At 46.6% G+C, this 20947-nt stretch overlaps 5 non-coding genes across 5 annotated transcripts; all 5 read left to right on the forward strand.

Moving 5' to 3' along the window:
* Nucleotides 1–6506: 6506 nt before the first annotated feature.
* On the forward strand, nt 6507–6578 carry trnae-uuc (transfer RNA glutamic acid (anticodon UUC)). The gene has a single exon. It is a non-coding gene; the product is annotated as a tRNA-Glu (tRNA).
* Nucleotides 6579–8526: 1948 nt separating this feature from the next.
* On the forward strand, nt 8527–8598 carry trnae-uuc (transfer RNA glutamic acid (anticodon UUC)). The gene has a single exon. It is a non-coding gene; the product is annotated as a tRNA-Glu (tRNA).
* Nucleotides 8599–10529: 1931 nt separating this feature from the next.
* Nucleotides 10530–10601, forward strand: trnae-uuc (transfer RNA glutamic acid (anticodon UUC)). Its single transcript has one exon. It is a non-coding gene; the product is annotated as a tRNA-Glu (tRNA).
* A 1931-nt stretch (nt 10602–12532) lies between these two features.
* trnae-uuc (transfer RNA glutamic acid (anticodon UUC)) lies at nt 12533–12604 on the forward strand. Its single transcript has one exon. It is a non-coding gene; the product is annotated as a tRNA-Glu (tRNA).
* Nucleotides 12605–20610: 8006 nt separating this feature from the next.
* trnae-uuc (transfer RNA glutamic acid (anticodon UUC)) lies at nt 20611–20682 on the forward strand. Its single transcript has one exon. It is a non-coding gene; the product is annotated as a tRNA-Glu (tRNA).
* Nucleotides 20683–20947: the final 265 nt, after the last annotated feature.

A 20947-nucleotide genomic window follows, 5' to 3' on the forward strand; every position in this document is an offset into this window, starting at 1 on the left:
GATTGGCCGAATGGCCTCCCACCGTGCTGCCAGCCTCCATGAATGCATGACACTGAGATGGATATCTGAGACATACCCACACAAAGAGAGCACATACGGGTATTTTGTGTGTGTTTGCTGCTTTGTCTCAAGCACTGCATAACCATTTCCTGGACAATGTCGTGGATGTTATGATGTTCAGTTTTCACTTCCCCGACGGCTTCTCTATGACTTTATGCCTCTGTCTCTGAGAAAAGCATAGAAGGAAATATATGGCAAATGGACCCCTTCCCGCACTTGATGCTGTGGCTTAGTGAACATGTCCTTTGTGTTCTCGTCTAAAAGATGTCATCTTGTACGAAAAGTTTGCCTGGCGTGAAAGTGATCTGAATTTCAAAGCAGCAAGGAGGAAAGTCTGCGTTGCTCTGCTTGCTGGCAGGCAGCTTCTTGCAGCTTTCCTGGTGGTCTAGTGGTTAGGATTCGGCGCTTTTACCGCCGCGTCCCGGGTTCGATTCCCGGTTAGGGGACAGTGCGTTTTGAGGCTGTTGGAAATGCCTCCAATCAATGCACCCGCGCGAAGCAATGTCTGCTCCTGATCAACCTTTGCAATTTCAACACTGCTGATGCCTCAACAGGTGCGCAATGCACTTCCTTGCCTTTTGTAAAATGCCTGCTGTTTCAAAGTCAGCAGGAAATTACATTTGGGACGAGACAATTTAAACGTGTACATGCCCACATTTAACTGCAGCTGACAGTGTCAGAACAGTCACTGTTATTATCAAACTTCCATGTATTTTCTTGCAGGCTGCACCCCCCTAACAAACTTAGCTTATCACAGCACGGCTATCAATCAACTCAACGCCAGTTTGAAGAATGCAACATTTGAAAGTTAGCAAAGTGTGCAAGACTTTAGTGAGAGAGAGTTGGGCCGTGATAACATTTCTAAGCAGTAAGATATTCAGTAGGCCTGAGCCCTTGCTGCGTAATACAATTCTCCCCATACTGATTCTGCTATCTTCAATTGGTCTCCTCTGGTTACCGTCATACCTGCCACTGGCAAGCGTTTCTCCTTATTACCTCAATCAAATCCCCTTGTAATTTTGAAAGCCTCTTATTAAATTTCCTCTTAACCGTCTGAGGAAAACAATCACAAACTCTCAACATAACTGAAGTTCCTTATCCCTCGGACCACTCTGCAAGACGTCAAACTGACTGTCTCGCTCTGTATGTCTATCTTTGTCTCCCTCTTTGTCCCTGTCTCTCTCTGTATAGGATTCTGAGGGTGCTTGACAGGATAGATGCAGGGAGGATGTTTCCCCTCCTGGGGGAATCTACAACTAGGGGGCAAAGCTCCAGGATATCCGGTCGCCCATTTAAAACGGAGATGAGGAGGAATTTCTTCTCTCAGAATGTCGTGAATCTTTGGAATCCTCTACCCCAGAGAGCTGTGGAGGCGGAGCCACTGAATATATTCAAGGTGGAGATAGACATATATTTGAGCTGCAGTGGAGTCAAGGGTTATGGGGAGCGGGCAGGAAAGTGGCGTTGAGTAGAAGATCTAATCAGCCATGATCTTATTGAATGGCGGGGCAGGTTCGAGGGGCCGAATGGCCCACTCCTGCTCCTATTCCTTCTATTCTTATTTCTGTCCCTTCTGCCTCTGTCCCTCTGTTCATAGGTCGATTTTTGCTTTGACAGATTCGGCACCTTTCAGTTCCTCGTTAGTATAGTGGTGAGTATCCCCGCCTGTCACGCGGGAGACCGGGGTTCAATTACCCGACGGGGAGAATTTTTAACATCCCCAATTTTAAACCTTTGGGCAGCTCCTTAAAAAGACCCTGGGAAAAGTTGAATAGAACAAAATGAAAGAAAATAATTTTAAAATATGAACATGACGAAATTTATAACAACTCCCTGCACCAGTTCCTCGTTAGTAGAGTGTTCTCCTTCTGTTTGCCTGTTGTGTGGGGCTCTGAGGAGGGAGAGAGAAAATGAGATAACAGCGGGAGAAAGCACGACTGCTCTTTCAAAGAGACAGCACAGGCACGATTGGCCGAATGGCCTCCCACCGTGCTGCCAGCCTCCATGAATGCATGACACTGAGATGGATATCTGAGACATACCCACACAAAGAGAGCACATACGGGTATTTTGTGTGTGTTTGCTGCTTTGTCTCAAGCACTGCATAACCATTTCCTGGACAATGTCGTGGATATTATGATGTTCAGTTTTCACTTCCCCGACGGCTTCTCTATGACTTTATGCCTCTGTCTCTGAGAAAAGCATAGAAGGAAATATATGGCAAATGGACCCCTTCCCGCAGTTGATGCTGTGGCTTAGTGAACATGTCCTTTGTGTTCTCGTCTAAAAGATGTCATCTTGTACGAAAAGTTTGCCTGGCGTGAAAGTGATCTGAATTTCAAAGCAGCAAGGAGGAAAGTCTGCGTTGCTCTGCTTGCTGGCAGGCAGCTTCTTGCAGCTTTCCTGGTGGTCTAGTGGTTAGGATTCGGCGCTTTTACCGCCGCGTCCCGGGTTCGATTCCCGGTTAGGGGACAGTGCGTTTTGAGGCTGTTGGAAATGCCTCCAAACAATGCACCCGCGCGAAGCAATGTCTGCTCCTGATCAACCTTTGCAATTTCAACACTGCTGATGCCTCAACAGGTGCGCAATGCACTTCCTTGCCTTTTGTAAAATGCCTGCTGTTTCAAAGTCAGCAGGAAGTTACATTTGGGACGAGACAATTTAAACGTGTACATGCCCACATTTAACTGCAGCTGACAGTGTCAGAACAGTCACTGTTATTATCAAACTTCCATGTATTTTCTTGCAGGCTGCACCCCCCTAACAAACATAGCTTATCACAGCACGGCTATCAATCAACTCAACGCCAGTTTGAAGAATGCAACATTTGAAAGTTAGCAACGTGTGCAAGACTTTAGTGAGAGAGAGTTGGGCCGTGATAACATTTCTAAGCAGTAAGATATTCAGTAGGCCTGAGCCCTTGCTGCGTAATACAATTCTCCCCATACTGATTCTGCTATCTTCAATTGGTCTCCTCTGGTTACCGTCATACCTGCCACTGGCAAGCGTTTCTCCTTATTACCTCAATCAAATCCCCTTGTAATTTTGAAAGCCTCTTATTAAATTTTCTCTTAACCGTCTGAGGAAAACAATCACAAACTCTCAACATAACTGAAGTTCCTTATCCCTCGGACCACTCTGCAAGACGTCAAACTGACTGTCTCGCTCTGTATGTCTATCTTTGTCTCCCTCTTTGTCCCTGTCTCTCTCTGTATAGGATTCTGAGGGTGCTTGACAGGATAGATGCAGGGAGGATGTTTCCCCTCCTAGGGGAATCTACAACTAGGGGGCAAAGCTCCAGGATATCCGGTCGCCCATTTAAAACGGAGATGAGGAGGAATTTGTTCTCTCAGAATGTCGTGAATCTTTGGAATCCTCTACCCCAGAGAGCTGTGGAGGCGGAGCCACTGAATATATTCAAGGTGGAGATAGACATATATTTGAGCTGCAGTGGAGTCAAGGGTTATGGGGAGCGGGCAGGAAAGTGGCGTTGAGTACAAGATCTGATCAGCCATGATCTTATTGAATGGCGGGGCAGGCTCGAGGGGCCGAATGGCCCACTCCTGCTCCTATTCCTTCTCTTCTTATTTCTGTCCCTTCTGCCTCTGTCCCTCTGTTCACAGGTCGATTTTTGCTCTGACAGATTCGGCACTTTTCAGTTCCTCGTTAGTATAGTGGTGAGTATCCCCGCCTGTCACGCGGGAGAACGGGGTTCAATTCCCCGACGGGGAGAATTTTTAACATCCCCAATTTTAAACCTTTGGGCAGCTCCTTAAAAAGACCCTGGGAAAAGTTGAATAGAACAAAATGAACGAAAATAATTTTAAAATATGAACATGACGAAATTTATAACAACTCCCTGCACCAGTTCCTCGTTAGTAGAGTGTTCTCCTTCTGTTTGCCTGTTGTGTGGGGCACTGAGGAGGGAGAGAGAAAATGAGATAACAGCGGGAGAAAGCACGACTGCTCTTTCAAAGAGACAGCACAGGCACGATTGGCCGAATGGCCTCCCACCGTGCTGCCAGCCTCCATGAATGCATGACACTGAGATGGATATCTGAGACATACCCACACAAAGAGAGCACATACGGGTATTTTGTGTGTGTTTGCTGCTTTGTCTCAAGCACTGCATAACCATTTCCTGGACAATGTCGTGGATATTATGATGTTCAGTTTTCACTTCCCCGACGGCTTCTCTCTGACTTTATGCCTCTGTCTCTGAGAAAAGCATAGAAGGTAATATATGGCAAATGGACCCCTTCCCGCACTTGATGCTGTGGCTTAGTGAACATGTCCTTTGTGTTCTCGTCTAAAAGATGTCATCTTGTACGAAAAGTTTGCCTGGCGTGAAAGTGATCTGAATTTCAAAGCAGCAAGGAGGAAAGTCTGCGTTGCTCTGCTTGCTGGCAGGCAGCTTCTTGCAGCTTCCCTGGTGGTCTAGTGGTTAGGATTCGGCGCTTTCACCGCCGCGGCCCGGGTTCGATTCCCGATTAGAGAACAGTGCGTTTTGAGGCTGTTTGAAATGCCTCCAATCAATGCACCGGCGCGAAGCAATGTCTGCTCCTGCTCAACCTTTGCAATTTCAACACTGCTGCTGCCTCAACAGGTACACAATGCACTTCCTTGCCTTTTGTAAAATGCCTGCTGTTTCAAAGTCAGCAGGAAATTACATTTGGGACGAGACAATTTAAACGTGTACATGCCCACATTTAACTGCAGCTGACAGTGTCAGAACAGTCACTGTTATTATCAAACTTCCATGTATTTTCTTGCAGGCTGCACCCCCCTAACAAACATAGCTTATCACAGCACGGCTATCAATCAACTCAACGCCAGTTTGAAGAATGCAACATTTGAAAGTTAGCAACGTGTGCAAGACTTTAGTGAGAGAGAGTTGGGCCGTGATAACATTTCTAAGCAGTAAGATATTCAGTAGGCCTGAGCCCTTGCTGCGTAATACAATTCTCCCCATACTGATTCTGCTATCTTCAATTGGTCTCCTCTGGTTACCGTCATACCTGCCACTGGCAAGCGTTTCTCCTTATTACCTCAATCAAATCCCCTTGTAATTTTGAAAGCCTCTTATTAAATTTCCTCTTAACCGTCTGAGGAAAACAATCACAAACTCTCAACATAACTGAAGTTCCTTATCCCTCGGACCACTCTGCAAGACGTCAAACTGACTGTCTCGCTCTGTATGTCTATCTTTGTCTCCCTCTTTGTCCCTGTCTCTCTCTGTATAGGATTCTGAGGGTGCTTGACAGGATAGATGCAGGGAGGATGTTTCCCCTCCTGGGGGAATCTACAACTAGGGGGCAAAGCTCCAGGATATCAGGTCGCCCATTTAAAACGGAGATGAGGAGGAATTTGTTCTCTCAGAATGTCGTGAATCTTTGGAATCCTCTACCCCAGAGAGCTATGGAGGCGGAGCCACTGAATATATTCAAGGTGGAGGTAGACATATATTTGAGCTGCAGTGGAGTCAAGGGTTATGGGGAGCGGGCAGGAAAGTGGCGTTGAGTAGAAGATCTGATCAGCCATGATCTTATTGAATGGCGGGGCAGGTTCGAGGGGCCGAATGGCCCACTCCTGCTCCTATTCCTTCTATTCTTATTTCTGTCCCTTCTGCCTCTGTCCCTCTGTTCACAGGTCGATTTTTGCTCTGACAGATTCGGCACTTTTCAGTTCCTCGTTAGTATAGTGGTGAGTATCACCGCCTGTCACGCGGGAGACCGGGGTTCAATTCCCCGACGGGGAGGATTTTTAACATCCCCAATTTTAATCCTTTGGGCAGCTACTTAAAAAGACCCTGGGAAAAGTTGAATAGAACCAAATGAACGAAAATAATTTTAAAATATGAACATGACGAAATTTATAACAACTCCCTGCACCAGTTCCTCGTTAGTAGAGTGTTCTCCTTGCCTGTTGTGTGGGGCACTGAGGAGGGAGAGAGAAAATGAGATAACAGCGGGAGAAAGCACGACTGCTCTTTCAAAGAGACAGCACAGGCACGATTGGCCGAATGGCCTCCCACCGTGCTGCCAGCCTCCATGAATGCATGACACTGAGATGGATATCTGAGACATACCCATACAAAGAGAGCACATACGGGTATTTTGTGTGTTTTTGCTGCTTTGTCTCAAGCACTGCATAACCATTTCCTCTACAATGTCGTGGATAATATGATGTTCAGTTTTCACTTCCCCGACGGCTTCTCTCTGACTTTATGCCTCTGACTCTGAGAAAAGCATAGAAGGAAATATATGGCAAATGGACGCCTTCCCGCACTTGATGCTGTGGCTTAGTGAACATGTCCTTTGTGTTCTCGTCTAAAAGATGTCATCTTGTACGAAAAGTTTGCCTGGCGTGAAAGTGATCTGAATTTCAAAGCAGCAAGGAGGAAAGTCTGCGTTGCTCTGCTTGCTGGCAGGCAGCTGCTTGTAGCTTCCCTGGTGGTCTAGTGGTTAAGATTCGGCGCTTTCACCGCCGCGGCCCGGGTTCGATTCCCGGTTAGGGAACAGTGCGTTTTGAGGCTGTTAGAAATGCCTCCAATCAATGCACCCGCGCGAAGCAATGCCTGCTCCTGATCAACCTTTGCAATTTCAACACTGCTGCTGCCTCAACAGGTACACAATGCACTTCCTTGCCTTCTGTAAAATGCCTGCTGTTTCAAAGTCAGCAGGAAATTACATTTGGAACGAGACAATTTAAACGTGTACATGCCCACATTTAACTGCAGCTGACAGTGTCAGAACAGTCACGGTTATTATCAAACTTCCATGTATTTTCTTGCAGGCTGCACCCCCCTAACAAACTTAGCTTATCACAGCACGGCTATCAATCAACTCAACGCCAGTGTGAAGAATGCAACATTTGAAAGTTAGCAACGTGTGCAAGACTTTAGTGAGAGAGAGTTGGGCCGTGATAACATTTCTAAGCAGTAAGATATTCAGTAGGCCTGAGCCCTTGCTGCGTAATACAATTCTCCCCATCCTGATTCTGTTATCTTCAATTGGTCTCCTCTGGTTACCGTCATACCTGCCACTGGCAAGCGTTTCTCCTTATTACCTCAAACAAATCCCCTTGTAATTTTGAAAGCCTCTTATTAAATTTCCTCTTAACCGTCTGAGGAAAACTATCACAAACTCTCAACATAACTGAAGTTCCTTATCCCTCGGACCACTCTGCAAGACGTCAAACTGAGTGTCTCGCTCTGTATGTCTATCTTTGTCTCCCTCTTTGTCCCTGTCTCTCTCTGTATAGGATTCTGAGGGTGCTTGACAGGATAGATGCAGGGAGGATGTTTCCCCTCCTGGGGGAATCTACAACTAGGGGGCAAAGCTCCAGGATATCCGGTCGCCCATTTAAAACGGAGATGAGGAGGAATTTCTTCTCTCAGAATGTCGTGAATCTTTGGAATCCTCTACCCCAGAGAGCTGTGGAGGCGGAGTCACTGAATATATTCAAGGTGGAGATAGACATATATTTGAGCTGCAGTGGAGTCAAGGGTTATGGGGAGCGGGCAGGAAAGTGGCGTTGAGTAGAAGATCTGATCAGCCATGATCTTATTGAATGGCGGGGCAGGCTCGAGGGGCCGAATGGCCCACTCCTGCTCCTATTCCTTCTGTTCTTATTCTTATTTCTGTCCCTTCTGCCTCTGTCCCTCTGTTCACAGGTCGATTTTTGCTCTGACAGATTCGGCACCTTTCAGTTCCTCGTTAGTATAGTGGTGAGTATCCCCGCCTGTCACGCTGGAGACCGGGGTTCAATTCCCCGACGGGGAGGATTTTTAACATCCCCAATTTTAATCCTTTGCGCAGCTCCTTAAAAAGACCCTGGGAAAAGTTGAATAGAACCAAATGAACGAAAATAATTTTAAAATATGTACATGACGAAATTTATAACAACTCCCTGCACCAGTTCCTCGTTAGTAGAGTGTTCTGTTTGCCTGTTGTGTGGGGCACTGAGGAGGGAGAGAGAAAATGAGATAACAGCGGGAGAAAGCACGACTGCTCTTTCAAAGAGACAGCACAGGCACGATTGGCCGAATGGCCTCCCACCGTGCTGCCAGCCTCCATGAATGCATGACACTGAGATGGATATCTGAGACATACCCACACAAAGAGAGCACATACGGGTATTTTGTGTGTTTTTGCTGCTTTGTCTCAAGCACTGCATAACCATTTCCTCTACAATGTCGTGGATAATATGATGTTCAGTTTTCACTTCCCCGACGGCTTCTCTCTGACTTTATGCCTCTGAGAAAAGCATAGAAGGAAATATATGGCAAATGGACGCCTTGCCGCACTTGATGCTGTGGCTTAGTGAACATGTCCTTTGTGTTCTCGTCTAAAAGATGTCATCTTGTACGAAAAGTTTGCCTGGCGTGAAAGTGATCTGAATTTCAAAGCAGCAAGGAGGAAAGTCTGCGTTGCTCTGCTTGCTGGCAGGCAGCTGCTTGTAGCTTCCCTGGTGGTCTAGTGGTTAAGATTCGGCGCTTTCACCGCCGCGGCCCGGGTTCGATTCCCGGTTAGGGAACAGTGCGTTTTGAGGCTGTTAGAAATGCCTCCAATCAATGCACCCGCGCGAAGCAATGCCTGCTCCTGATCAACCTTTGCAATTTCAACACTGCTGCTGCCTCAACAGGTACACAATGCACTTCCATGCCTGCTGTTTCAATATCAGCAGGAAATTACATTTGGAACGAGACAATTTAAACGTGTACATGCCCACATTTAACTGCAGCTGACAGTGTCAGAACAGTCACGGTTATTATCAAACTTCCATGTATTTTCTTGCAGGCTGCACCCCCCTAACAAACTTAGCTTATCACAGCACGGCTATCAATCAACTCAACGCCAGTGTGAAGAATGCAACATTTGAAAGTTAGCAACGTGTGCAAGACTTTAGTGAGAGAGAGTTGGGCCGTGATAACATTTCTAAGCAGTAAGATATTCAGTAGGCCTGAGCCCTTGCTGCGTAATACAATTCTCCCCATACTGATTCTGTTATCTTCAATTGGTCTCCTCTGGTTACCGTCATACCTGCCACTGGCAAGCGTTTCTCCTTATTACCTCAATCAAATCCCCTTGTAATTTTGAAAGCCTCTTATTAAATTTCCTCTTAACCGTCTGAGGAAAACTATCACAAACTCTCAACATAACTGAAGTTCCTTATCCCTCGGACCACTCTGCAAGACGTCAAACTGAGTGTCTCGCTCTGTATGTCTATCTTTGTCTCCCTCTTTGTCCCTGTCTCTCTCTGTATAGGATTCTGAGGGTGCTTGACAGGATAGATGCAGGGAGGATGTTTCCCCTCCTGGGGGAATCTACAACTAGGGGGCAAAGCTCCAGGATATCCGGTCGCCCATTTAAAACGGAGATGAGGAGGAATTTCTTCTCTCAGAATGTCGTGAATCTTTGGAATCCTCTACCCCAGAGAGCTGTGGAGGCGGAGTCACTGAATATGTTCAAGGTGGAGATAGACATATATTTGAGCTGCAGTGGAGTCAAGGGTTATGGGGAGCGGGCAGGAAAGTGGCGTTGAGTAGAAGATCTGATCAGCCATGATCTTATTGAATGGCGGGGCAGGCTCGAGGGGCCGAATGGCCCACTCCTGCTCCTATTCCTTCTGTTCTTATTCTTATTTCTGTCCATCTGTTCACAGGTCGATTTTTGCTCTGACAGATTCGGCACCTTTCAGTTCCTCGTTAGTGTAGTGGTGAGTATCCCCGCCTGTCACGCGGGAGACCGGGGTTCAATTCCCCGACGGGGAGGATTTTTAACATCCCCAATTTTAATCCTTTGGGCAGCTCCTTAAAAAGACCCTGGGAAAAGTTGAATAGAACCAAATGAACGAAAATAATTTTAAAATATGTACATGACGAAATTTATAACAACTCCCTGCACCAGTTCCTCGTTAGTAGAGTGTTCTCCTTCTGTTTGCCTCTTGTGTGGGGCACTGAGGAGGGAGAGAGAAAATGAGATAACAGCGGGAGAAAGCACGACTGCTCTTTCAAAGAGACAGCACAGGCACGATTGGCCGAATGGCCTCCCACCGTGCTGCCAGCCTCCATGAATGCATGACACTGAGATGGATATCTGAGACATACCCATACAAAGAGAGCACATACGGGTATTTTGTGTGTTTTTGCTGCTTTGTCTCAAGCACTGCATAACCATTTCCTCTACAATGTCGTGGATAATATGATGTTCAGTTTTCACTTCCCCGACGGCTTCTCTCTGACTTTATGCCTCTGACTCTGAGAAAAGCATAGAAGGAAATATATGGCAAATGGACGCCTTCCCGCAGTTGATGCTGTGGCTTAGTGAACATGTCCTTTGTGTTCTCGTCTAAAAGATGTCATCTTGTACGAAAAGTTTGCCTGGCGTGAAAGTGATCTGAATTTCAAAGCAGCAAGGAGGAAAGTCTGCGTTGCTCTGCTTGCTGGCAGGCAGCTGCTTGTAGCTTCCCTGGTGGTCTAGTGGTTAAGATTCGGCGCTTTCACCGCCGCGGCCCGGGTTCGATTCCCGGTTAGGGAACAGTGCGTTTTGAGGCTGTTAGAAATGCCTCCAATCAATGCACCCGCGCGAAGCAATGCCTGCTCCTGATCAACCTTTGCAATTTCAACACTGCTGCTGCCTCAACAGGTACACAATGCACTTCCATGCCTGCTGTTTCAATGTCAGCAGGAAATTACATTTGGAACGAGACAATTTAAACGTGTACATGCCCACATTTAACTGCAGCTGACAGTGTCAGAACAGTCACGGTTATTATCAAACTTCCATGTATTTTCTTGCAGGCTGCACCCCCCTAACAAACTTAGCTTATCACAGCACGGCTATCAATCAACTCAACGCCAGTGTGAAGAATGCAACATTTGAAAGTTAGCAACGTGTGCAAGACTTTAGTGAGAGAGAGTTGGGCCGTGATAACATTTCTAAGCAGTAAGATATTCAGTAGGCCTGAGCCCTTGCTGCGTAATACAATTCTCCCCATAATGATTCTGTTATCTTCAATTGGTCTCCTCTGGTTACCGTCATACCTGCCACTGGCAAGCGTTTCTCCTTATTACCTCAATCAAATCCCCTTGTAATTTTGAAAGCCTCTTATTAAATTTCCTCTTAACCGTCTGAGGAAAACTATCACAAACTCTCAACATAACTGAAGTTCCTTATCCCTCGGACCACTCTGCAAGACGTCAAACTGAGTGTCTCGCTCTGTATGTCTATCTTTGTCTCCCTCTTTGTCCCTGTCTCTCTCTGTATAGGATTCTGAGGGTGCTTGACAGGATAGATGCAGGGAGGATGTTTCCCCTCCTGGGGGAATCTACAACTAGGGGGCAAAGCTCCAGGATATCCGGTCGCCCATTTAAAACGGAGATGAGGAGGAATTTCTTCTCTCAGAATGTCGTGAATCTTTGGAATCCTCTACCCCAAAGAGCTGTGGAGGCGGAGTCACTGAATATATTCAAGGTGGAGATAGACATATATTTGAGCTGCAGTGGAGTCAAGGGTTATGGGGAGCGGGCAGGAAAGTGGCGTTGAGTAGAAGATCTGATCAGCCATGATCTTATTGAATGGCGGGGCAGGCTCGAGGGGCCGAATGGCCCACTCCTGCTCCTATTCCTTCTGTTCTTATTCTTATTTCTGTCCATCTGTTCACAGGTCGATTTTTGCTCTGACAGATTCGGCACCTTTCAGTTCCTCGTTAGTATAGTGGTGAGTATCCCCGCCTGTCACGCGGGAGACCGGGGTTCAATTCCCCGACGGGGAGGATTTTTAACATCCCCAATTTTAATCCTTTGGGCAGCTCCTTAAAAAGACCCTGGGAAAAGTTGAATAGAACCAAATGAACGAAAATAATTTTAAAATATGTACATGACGAAATTTATAACAACTCCCTGCACCAGTTCCTCGTTAGTAGAGTGTTCTCCTTCTGTTTGCCTCTTGTGTGGGGCACTGAGGAGGGAGAGAGAAAATGAGATAACAGCGGGAGAAAGCACGACTGCTCTTTCAAAGAGACAGCACAGGCACGATTGGCCGAATGGCCTCCCACCGTGCTGCCAGCCTCCATGAATGCATGACACTGAGATGGATATCTGAGACATACCCATACAAAGAGAGCACATACGGGTATTTTGTGTGTTTTTGCTGCTTTGTCTCAAGCACTGCATAACCATTTCCTCTACAATGTCGTGGATAATATGATGTTCAGTTTTCACTTCCCCGACGGCTTCTCTCTGACTTTATGCCTCTGACTCTGAGAAAAGCATAGAAGGAAATATATGGCAAATGGACGCCTTCCCGCAGTTGATGCTGTGGCTTAGTGAACATGTCCTTTGTGTTCTCGTCTAAAAGATGTCATCTTGTACGAAAAGTTTGCCTGGCGTGAAAGTGATCTGAATTTCAAAGCAGCAAGGAGGAAAGTCTGCGTTGCTCTGCTTGCTGGCAGGCAGCTGCTTGTAGCTTCCCTGGTGGTCTAGTGGTTAAGATTCGGCGCTTTCACCGCCGCGGCCCGGGTTCGATTCCCGGTTAGGGAACAGTGCGTTTTGAGGCTGTTAGAAATGCCTCCAATCAATGCACCCGCGCGAAGCAATGCCTGCTCCTGATCAACCTTTGCAATTTCAACACTGCTGCTGCCTCAACAGGTACACAATGCACTTCCATGCCTGCTGTTTCAATGTCAGCAGGAAATTACATTTGGAACGAGACAATTTAAACGTGTACATGCCCACATTTAACTGCAGCTGACAGTGTCAGAACAGTCACGGTTATTATCAAACTTCCATGTATTTTCTTGCAGGCTGCACCCCCCTAACAAACTTAGCTTATCACAGCACGGCTATCAATCAACTCAACGCCAGTGTGAAGAATGCAACATTTGAAAGTTAGCAACGTGTGCAAGACTTTAGTGAGAGAGAGTTGGGCCGTGATAACATTTCTAAGCAGTAAGATATTCAGTAGGCCTGAGCCCTTGCTGCGTAATACAATTCTCCCCATAATGATTCTGTTATCTTCAATTGGTCTCCTCTGGTTACCGTCATACCTGCCACTGGCAAGCGTTTCTCCTTATTACCTCAATCAAATCCCCTTGTAATTTTGAAAGCCTCTTATTAAATTTCCTCTTAACCGTCTGAGGAAAACTATCACAAACTCTCAACATAACTGAAGTTCCTTATCCCTCGGACCACTCTGCAAGACGTCAAACTGAGTGTCTCGCTCTGTATGTCTATCTTTGTCTCCCTCTTTGTCCCTGTCTCTCTCTGTATAGGATTCTGAGGGTGCTTGACAGGATAGATGCAGGGAGGATGTTTCCCCTCCTGGGGGAATCTACAACTAGGGGGCAAAGCTCCAGGATATCCGGTCGCCCATTTAAAACGGAGATGAGGAGGAATTTCTTCTCTCAGAATGTCGTGAATCTTTGGAATCCTCTACCCCAAAGAGCTGTGGAGGCGGAGTCACTGAATATATTCAAGGTGGAGATAGACATATATTTGAGCTGCAGTGGAGTCAAGGGTTATGGGGAGCGGGCAGGAAAGTGGCGTTGAGTAGAAGATCTGATCAGCCATGATCTTATTGAATGGCGGGGCAGGCTCGAGGGGCCGAATGGCCCACTCCTGCTCCTATTCCTTCTGTTCTTATTTCTGTCCCTTCTGCCTCTGTCCCTCTGTTCACAGGTCGATTTTTGCTCTGACAGATTCGGCACCTTTCAGTTCCTCGTTAGTATAGTGGTCAGTATCCCCGCCTGTCACGCAGGAGACCGGGGTTCAATTTCCCGACGGGGAGGATTTTTAACATCCCCAATTTTAATCCTTTGGGCAGCTCCTTAAAAAGACCCTGGGAAAAGTTGAATAGAACCAAATGAACGAAAATAATTTTAAAATATGCACATGACGAAATTTATAACAACTCCCTGCACCAGTTCCTCGTTAGTAGAGTGTTCTCCTTCTGTTTGCCTGTTGTGTGGGGCACTGAGGAGGGAGAGAGAAAATGAGATAACAGCGGGAGAAAGCACGACTGCTCTTTCAAAGAGACAGCACAGGCACGATTGGCCGAATGGCCTCCCACCGTGCTGCCAGCCTCCATGAATGCATGACACTGAGATGGATATCTGAGACATACCCACACAAAGAGAGCACATACGGGTATTTTGTGTGTTTTTGCTGCTTTGTCTCAAGCACTGCATAACCATTTCCTCTACAATGTCGTGGATAATATGATGTTCAGTTTTCACTTCCCCGACGGCTTCTCTCTGACTTTATGCCTCTGACTCTGAGAAAAGCATAGAAGGAAATATATGGCAAATGGACGCCTTCCCGTACTTGATGCTGTGGCTTAGTGAACATGTCCTTTGTGTTCTCGTCTAAAAGATGTCATCTTGTACGAAAAGTTTGCCTGGCGTGAAAGTGATCTGAATTTCAAAGCAGCAAGGAGGAAAGTCTGCGTTGCTCTGCTTGCTGGCAGGCAGCTTATTGTAGCTTCCCTGGTGGTCTAGTGGATAAGATTCGGCGCTTTCACCGCCGCGGCCCGGGTTCGATTCCCGGTTAGGGAACAGTGCGTTTTGAGGCTGTTTGAAATGCCTCCAATCAATGCACCCGCGCGAAGCAATGCCTGCTCCTGATCAACCTTTGCAATTTCAACACAGCTGCTGCCTCAACAGGTACACAATGCACTTCCTTGCCTTCTGTAAAATGCCTGCTGTTTCAAAGTCAGCAGGAAATTACATTTGGAACGAGACAATTTAAACGTGTACATGCCCACATTTAACTGCAGCTGACAGTGTCAGAACAGTCACGGTTATTATCAAACTTCCATGTATTTTCTTGCAGGCTGCACCCCCCTAACAAACTTAGCTTATCACAGCACGGCTATCAATCAACTCAACGCCAGTGTGAAGAATGCAACATTTGAAAGTTAGCAACGTGTGCAAGACTTTAGTGAGAGAGAGTTGGGCCGTGATAACATTTCTAAGCAGTAAGATATTCAGTAGGCCTGAGCCCTTGCTGCGTAATACAATTCTCCCCATACTGATTCTGTTATCTTCAATTGGTCTCCTCTGGTTACCGTCATACCTGCCACTGGCAAGCGTTTCTCCTTATTACCTCAATCAAATCCCCTTGTAATTTTGAAAGCCTCTTATTAAATTTCCTCTTAACCGTCTGAGGAAAACTATCACAAACTCTCAACATAACTGAAGTTCCTTATCCCTCGGACCACTCTGCAAGACGTCAAACTGAGTGTCTCGCCCTGTATGTCTATCTTTGTCTCCCTCTTTGTCCCTGTCTCTCTCTGTATAGGATTCTGAGGGTGCTTGACAGGATAGATGCAGGGAGGATGTTTCCCCTCCTGGGGAAATCTACAACTAGGGGGCAAAGCTCCAGGATATCCGGTCGCCCATTTAAAACGGAGATGAGGAGGAATTTCTTCTCTCAGAATGTCGTGAATCTTTGGAATCCTCTACCCCAGAGAGCTGTGGAGGCGGAGTCACTGAATATATTCAAGGTGGAGATAGACATATATTTGAGCTGCAGTGGAGTCAAGGGTTATGGGGAGCGGGCAGGAAAGTGGCGTTGAGTAGAAGATCTGATCAGCCATGATCTTATTGAATGGCGGTGCAGGCTCGAGGGGCCGAATGGCCCACTCCTGCTCCTATTCCTTCTGTTCTTATTCTTATTTCTGTCCCTTCTGCCTCTGTCCCTCTGTTCACAGGTCGATTTTTGCTCTGACAGATTCGGCACCTTTCAGTTCCTCGTTAGTATAGTGGTGAGTATCCCCGCCTGTCACGCGGGTGACCGGGGTTCAATTCCCCGACGGGGAGGATTTTTAACATCCCCAATTTTAATCCTTTGGGCAGCTCCTTAAAAAGACCCTGGGAAAAGTTGAATAGAACCAAATGAACGAAAATAATTTTAAAATATGTACATGACGAAATTTATAACAACTCCCTGCACCAGTTCCTCGTTAGTAGAGTGTTCTCCTTCTGTTTGCCTGTTGTGTGGGGCACTGAGGAGGGAGAGAGAAAATGAGATAACAGCGGGAGAAAGCACGACTGCTCTTTCAAAGAGACAGCACAGGCACGATTGGCCGAATGGCCTCCCACCGTGCTGCCAGCCTCAATGAATGCATGACACTGAGATGGATATCCGAGACATACCCACACAAAGAGAGCACATACGGGTATTTTGTGTGTTTTTGCTGCTTTGTCTCAAGCACTGCATAACCATTTCCTCTACAATGTCGTGGATAATATGATGTTCAGTTTTCACTTCCCCGACGGCTTCTCTCTGACTTTATGCCTCTGACTCTGAGAAAAGCATAGAAGGAAATATATGGCAAATGGACGCCTTCCCGCACTTGATGCTGTGGCTTAGTGAACATGTCCTTTGTGTTCTCGTCTAAAAGATGTCATCCTGTACGAAAAGTTTGCCTGGCGTGAAAGTGATCTGAATTTCAATGCAGCAAGGAGGAAAGTCTGCGTTGCTCTGCTTGCTGGCAGGCAGCTTCTTGTAGCTTCCCTGGTGGTCTAGTGGATAAGATTCGGCGCTTTCACCGCCGCGGCCCGGGTTCGATTCCCGGTTAGGGAACAGTGCGTTTTGAGGCTGTTTGAAATGCCTCCAGTCAATGCACCCGCGCGAAGCAATGCCTGCTCCTGATCAACCTTTGCAATTTCAACACTGCTGCTGCCTCAACAGGTACACAATGCACTTCCTTGCCTTCTGTAAAATGCCTGCTGTTTCAAAGTCAGCAGGAAATTACATTTGGAACGAGACAATTTAAACGTGTACATGCCCACATTTAACTGCAGCTGACAGTGTCAGAACAGTCACGGTTATTATCAAACTTCCATGTATTTTCTTGCAGGCTGCACCCCCCTAACAAACTTAGCTTATCACAGCACGGCTATCAATCAACTCAACGCCAGTGTGAAGAATGCAACATTTGAAAGTTAGCAACGTGTGCAAGACTTTAGTGAGAGAGAGTTGGGCCGTGATAACATTTCTAAGCAGTAAGATATTCAGTAGGCCTGAGCCCTTGCTGCGTAATACAATTCTCCCCATACTGATTCTGTTATCTTCAATTGGTCTCCTCTGGTTACCGTCATACCTGCCACTGGCAAGCGTTTCTCCTTATTACCTCAATCAAATCCCCTTGTAATTTTGAAAGCCTCTTATTAAATTTCCTCTTAACCGTCTGAGGAAAACTTTCACAAACTCTCAACATAACTGAAGTTCCTTATCCCTCGGACCACTCTGCAAGACGTCAAACTGAGTGTCTCGCTCTGTATATCTATCTTTGTCTCCCTCTTTGTCCCTGTCTCTCTCTGTATAGGATTCTGAGGGTGCTTGACAGGATAGATGCAGGGAGGATGTTTCCCCTCCTGGGGGAATCTACAACTAGGGGGCAAAGCTCCAGGATATCCGGTCGCCCATTTAAAACGGAGATGAGGAGGAATTTCTTCTCTCAGAATGTCGTGAATCTTTGGAATCCTCTACCCCAGAGAGCTGTGGAGGCGGAGCCACTGAATATATTCAAGGTGGAGATAGACATATATTTGAGCTGCAGTGGAGTCAAGGGTTATGGGGAGCGGGCAGGAAAGTGGCGTTGAGTAGAAGATCTGATCAGCCATGATCTTATTGAATGGCGGGGCAGGCTCGAGGGGCCGAATGGCCCACTCCTGCTCCTATTCCTTCTGTTCTTATTCTTATTTCTGTCCCTCTGTTCACAGGTCGATTCTTGCTCTGACAGATTCGGCACCTTTCAGTTCCTCGTTAGTATAGTGGTGAGTATCCCCGCCTGTCACGCGGGAGACCGGGGTTCAATTCCCCGACGGGGAGAATTTTTAACATCCCCAATTTTAATCCTTTGGGCAGCTCCTTAAAAAGACCCTGGGAAAAGTTGAATAGAACCAAATGAACGAAAATAATTTTAAAATATGTACATGACGAAATTTATAACAACTCCCTGCACCAGTTCCTCGTTAGTAGAGTGTTCTCCTTCTGTTTGCCTGTTGTGTGGGGCACTGAGGAGGGAGAGAGAAAATGAGATAACAGCGGGAGAAAGCACGACTGCTCTTTCAAAGAGACAGCACAGGCACGATTGGCCGAATGGCCTCCCACCGTGCTGCCAGCCTCCATGAATGCATGACGCTGAGATGGATATCTGAGACATACCCATAAAAAGAGAGCACATACGGGTATTTTGTGTGTTTTTGCTGCTTTGTCTCAAGCACTGCATAACCATTTCCTCTACAATGTCGTGGATAATATGATGTTCAGTTTTCACTTCCCCGACGGCTTCTCTCTGACTTTATGCCTCTGACTCTGAGAAAAGCATAGAAGGAAATATATGGCAAATGGACGCCTTCCCGCACTTGATGCTGTGGCTTAGTGAACATGTCCTTTGTGTTCTCGTCTAAAAGATGTCATCTTGTACGAAAAGTTTGCCTGGCGTGAAAGTGATCTGAATTTCAAAGCAGCAAGGAGGAAAGTCTGCGTTGCTCTGCTTGCTGGCAGGCAGCTTCTTGTAGCTTCCCTGGTGGTCTAGTGGTTAAGATTCGGCGCTTTCACCGCCGCGGCCCGGGTTCGATTCCCGGTTACGGAACAGTGCGTTTTGAGGCTGTTTGAAATGCCTCCAATCAATGCACCCGCGCGAAGCAATGCCTGCTCCTGATCAACCTTTGCAATTTCAACACTGCTGCTGCCTCAACAGGTACACAATGCACTTCCTTGCCTTCTGTAAAATGCCTGCTGTTTCAAAGTCAGCAGGAAATTACATTTGGAACGAGACAATTTAAACGTGTACATGCCCACATTTAACTGCAGCTGACAGTGTCAGAACAGTCACGGTTATTATCAAACTTCCATGTATTTTCTTGCAGGCTGCACCCCCCTAACAAACTTAGCTTATCACAGCACGGCTATCAATCAACTCAACGCCAGTGTGAAGAATGCAACATTTGAAAGTTAGCAACGTGTGCAAGACTTTAGTGAGAGAGAATTGGGCCGTGATAACATTTCTAAGCAGTAAGATATTCAGTAGGCCTGAGCCCTTGCTGCGTAATACAATTCTCCCCATACTGATTCTGTTATCTTCAATTGGTCTCCTCTGGTTACCGTCATACCTGCCACTGGCAAGCGTTTCTCCTTATTACCTCAATCAAAACCCCTTGTAATTTTGAAAGCCTCTTATTAAATTTCCTCTTAACCGTCTGAGGAAAACTTTCACAAACTCTCAACATAACTGAAGTTCCTTATCCCTCGGACCACTCTGCAAGACGTCAAACTGAGTGTCTCGCTCTGTATATCTATCTTTGTCTCCCTCTTTGTCCCTGTCTCTCTCTGTATAGGATTCTGAGGGTGCTTGACAGGATAGATGCAGGGAGGATGTTTCCCCTCCTGGGGGAATCTACAACTAGGGGGCAAAGCTCCAGGATATCCGGTCGCCCATTTAAAACGGAGATGAGGAGGAATTTCTTCTCTCAGAATGTCGTGAATCTTTGGAATCCTCTACCCCAGAGAGCTGTGGAGGCGGAGTCACTGAATATATTCAAGGTGGAGATAGACATATATTTGAGCTGCAGTGGAGTCAAGGGTTATGGGGAGCGGGCAGGAAAGTGGCGTTGAGTAGAAGATCTGATCAGCCATGATCTTATTGAATGGCGGGGCAGGCTCGAGGGGCCGAATGGCCCACTCCTGCTCCTATTCCTTCTGTTCTTATTCTTATTTCTGTCCCTCTGTTCACAGGTCGATTCTTGCTCTGACAGATTCGGCACCTTTCAGTTCCTCGTTAGTATAGTGGTGAGTATCCCTGCCTGTCACGCGGGAGACCGGGATTCAATTCCCCGACGGGGAGAATTTTTAACATCCCCAATTTTAATCCTTTGGGCAGCTCCTTAAAAAGACCCTGGGAAAAGTTGAATAGAACCAAATGAACGAAAATAATTTTAAAATATGTACATGACGAAATTTATAACAACTCCCTGCACCAGTTCCTCGTTAGTAGAGTGTTCTCCTTCTGTTTGCCTGTTGTGTGGGGCACTGAGGAGGGAGAGAGAAAATGAGATAACAGCGGGAGAAAGCACGACTGCTCTTTCAAAGAGACAGCACAGGCACGATTGGCCGAATGGCCTCCCACCGTGCTGCCAGCCTCCATGAATGCATGACGCTGAGATGGATATCTGAGACATACCCATAAAAAGAGAGCACATACGGGTATTTTGTGTGTTTTTGCTGCTTTGTCTCAAGCACTGCATAACCATTTCCTCTACAATGTCGTGGATAATATGATGTTCAGTTTTCACTTCCCCGACGGCTTCTCTCTGACTTTATGCCTCTGACTCTGAGAAAAGCATAGAAGGAAATATATGGCAAATGGACGCCTTCCCGCACTTGATGCTGTGGCTTAGTGAACATGTCCTTTGTGTTCTCGTCTAAAAGATGTCATCTTGTACGAAAAGTTTGCCTGGCGTGAAAGTGATCTGAATTTCAAAGCAGCAAGGAGGAAAGTCTGCGTTGCTCTGCTTGCTGGCAGGCAGCTTCTTGTAGCTTCCCTGGTGGTCTAGTGGTTAAGATTCGGCGCTTTCACCGCCGCGGCCCGGGTTCGATTCCCGGTTAGGGAACAGTGCGTTTTGAGGCTGTTTGAAATGCCTCCAATCAATGCACCCGCGCGAAGCAATGCCTGCTCCTGATCAACCTTTGCAATTTCAACACTGCTGCTGCCTCAACAGGTACACAATGCACTTCCTTGCCTTCTGTAAAATGCCTGCTGTTTCAAAGTCAGCAGGAAATTACATTTGGAACGAGACAATTTAAACGTGTACATGCCCACATTTAACTGCAGCTGACAGTGTCAGAACAGTCACGGTTATTATCAAACTTCCATGT

This window comes from Somniosus microcephalus, unplaced genomic scaffold, assembly GCF_052327205.1.
Source record: "Somniosus microcephalus isolate GS21.2 unplaced genomic scaffold, FLI_Smic_1.0 unresolved_chr5, whole genome shotgun sequence".
Lineage (NCBI taxonomy): Eukaryota > Metazoa > Chordata > Chondrichthyes > Squaliformes > Somniosidae > Somniosus > Somniosus microcephalus.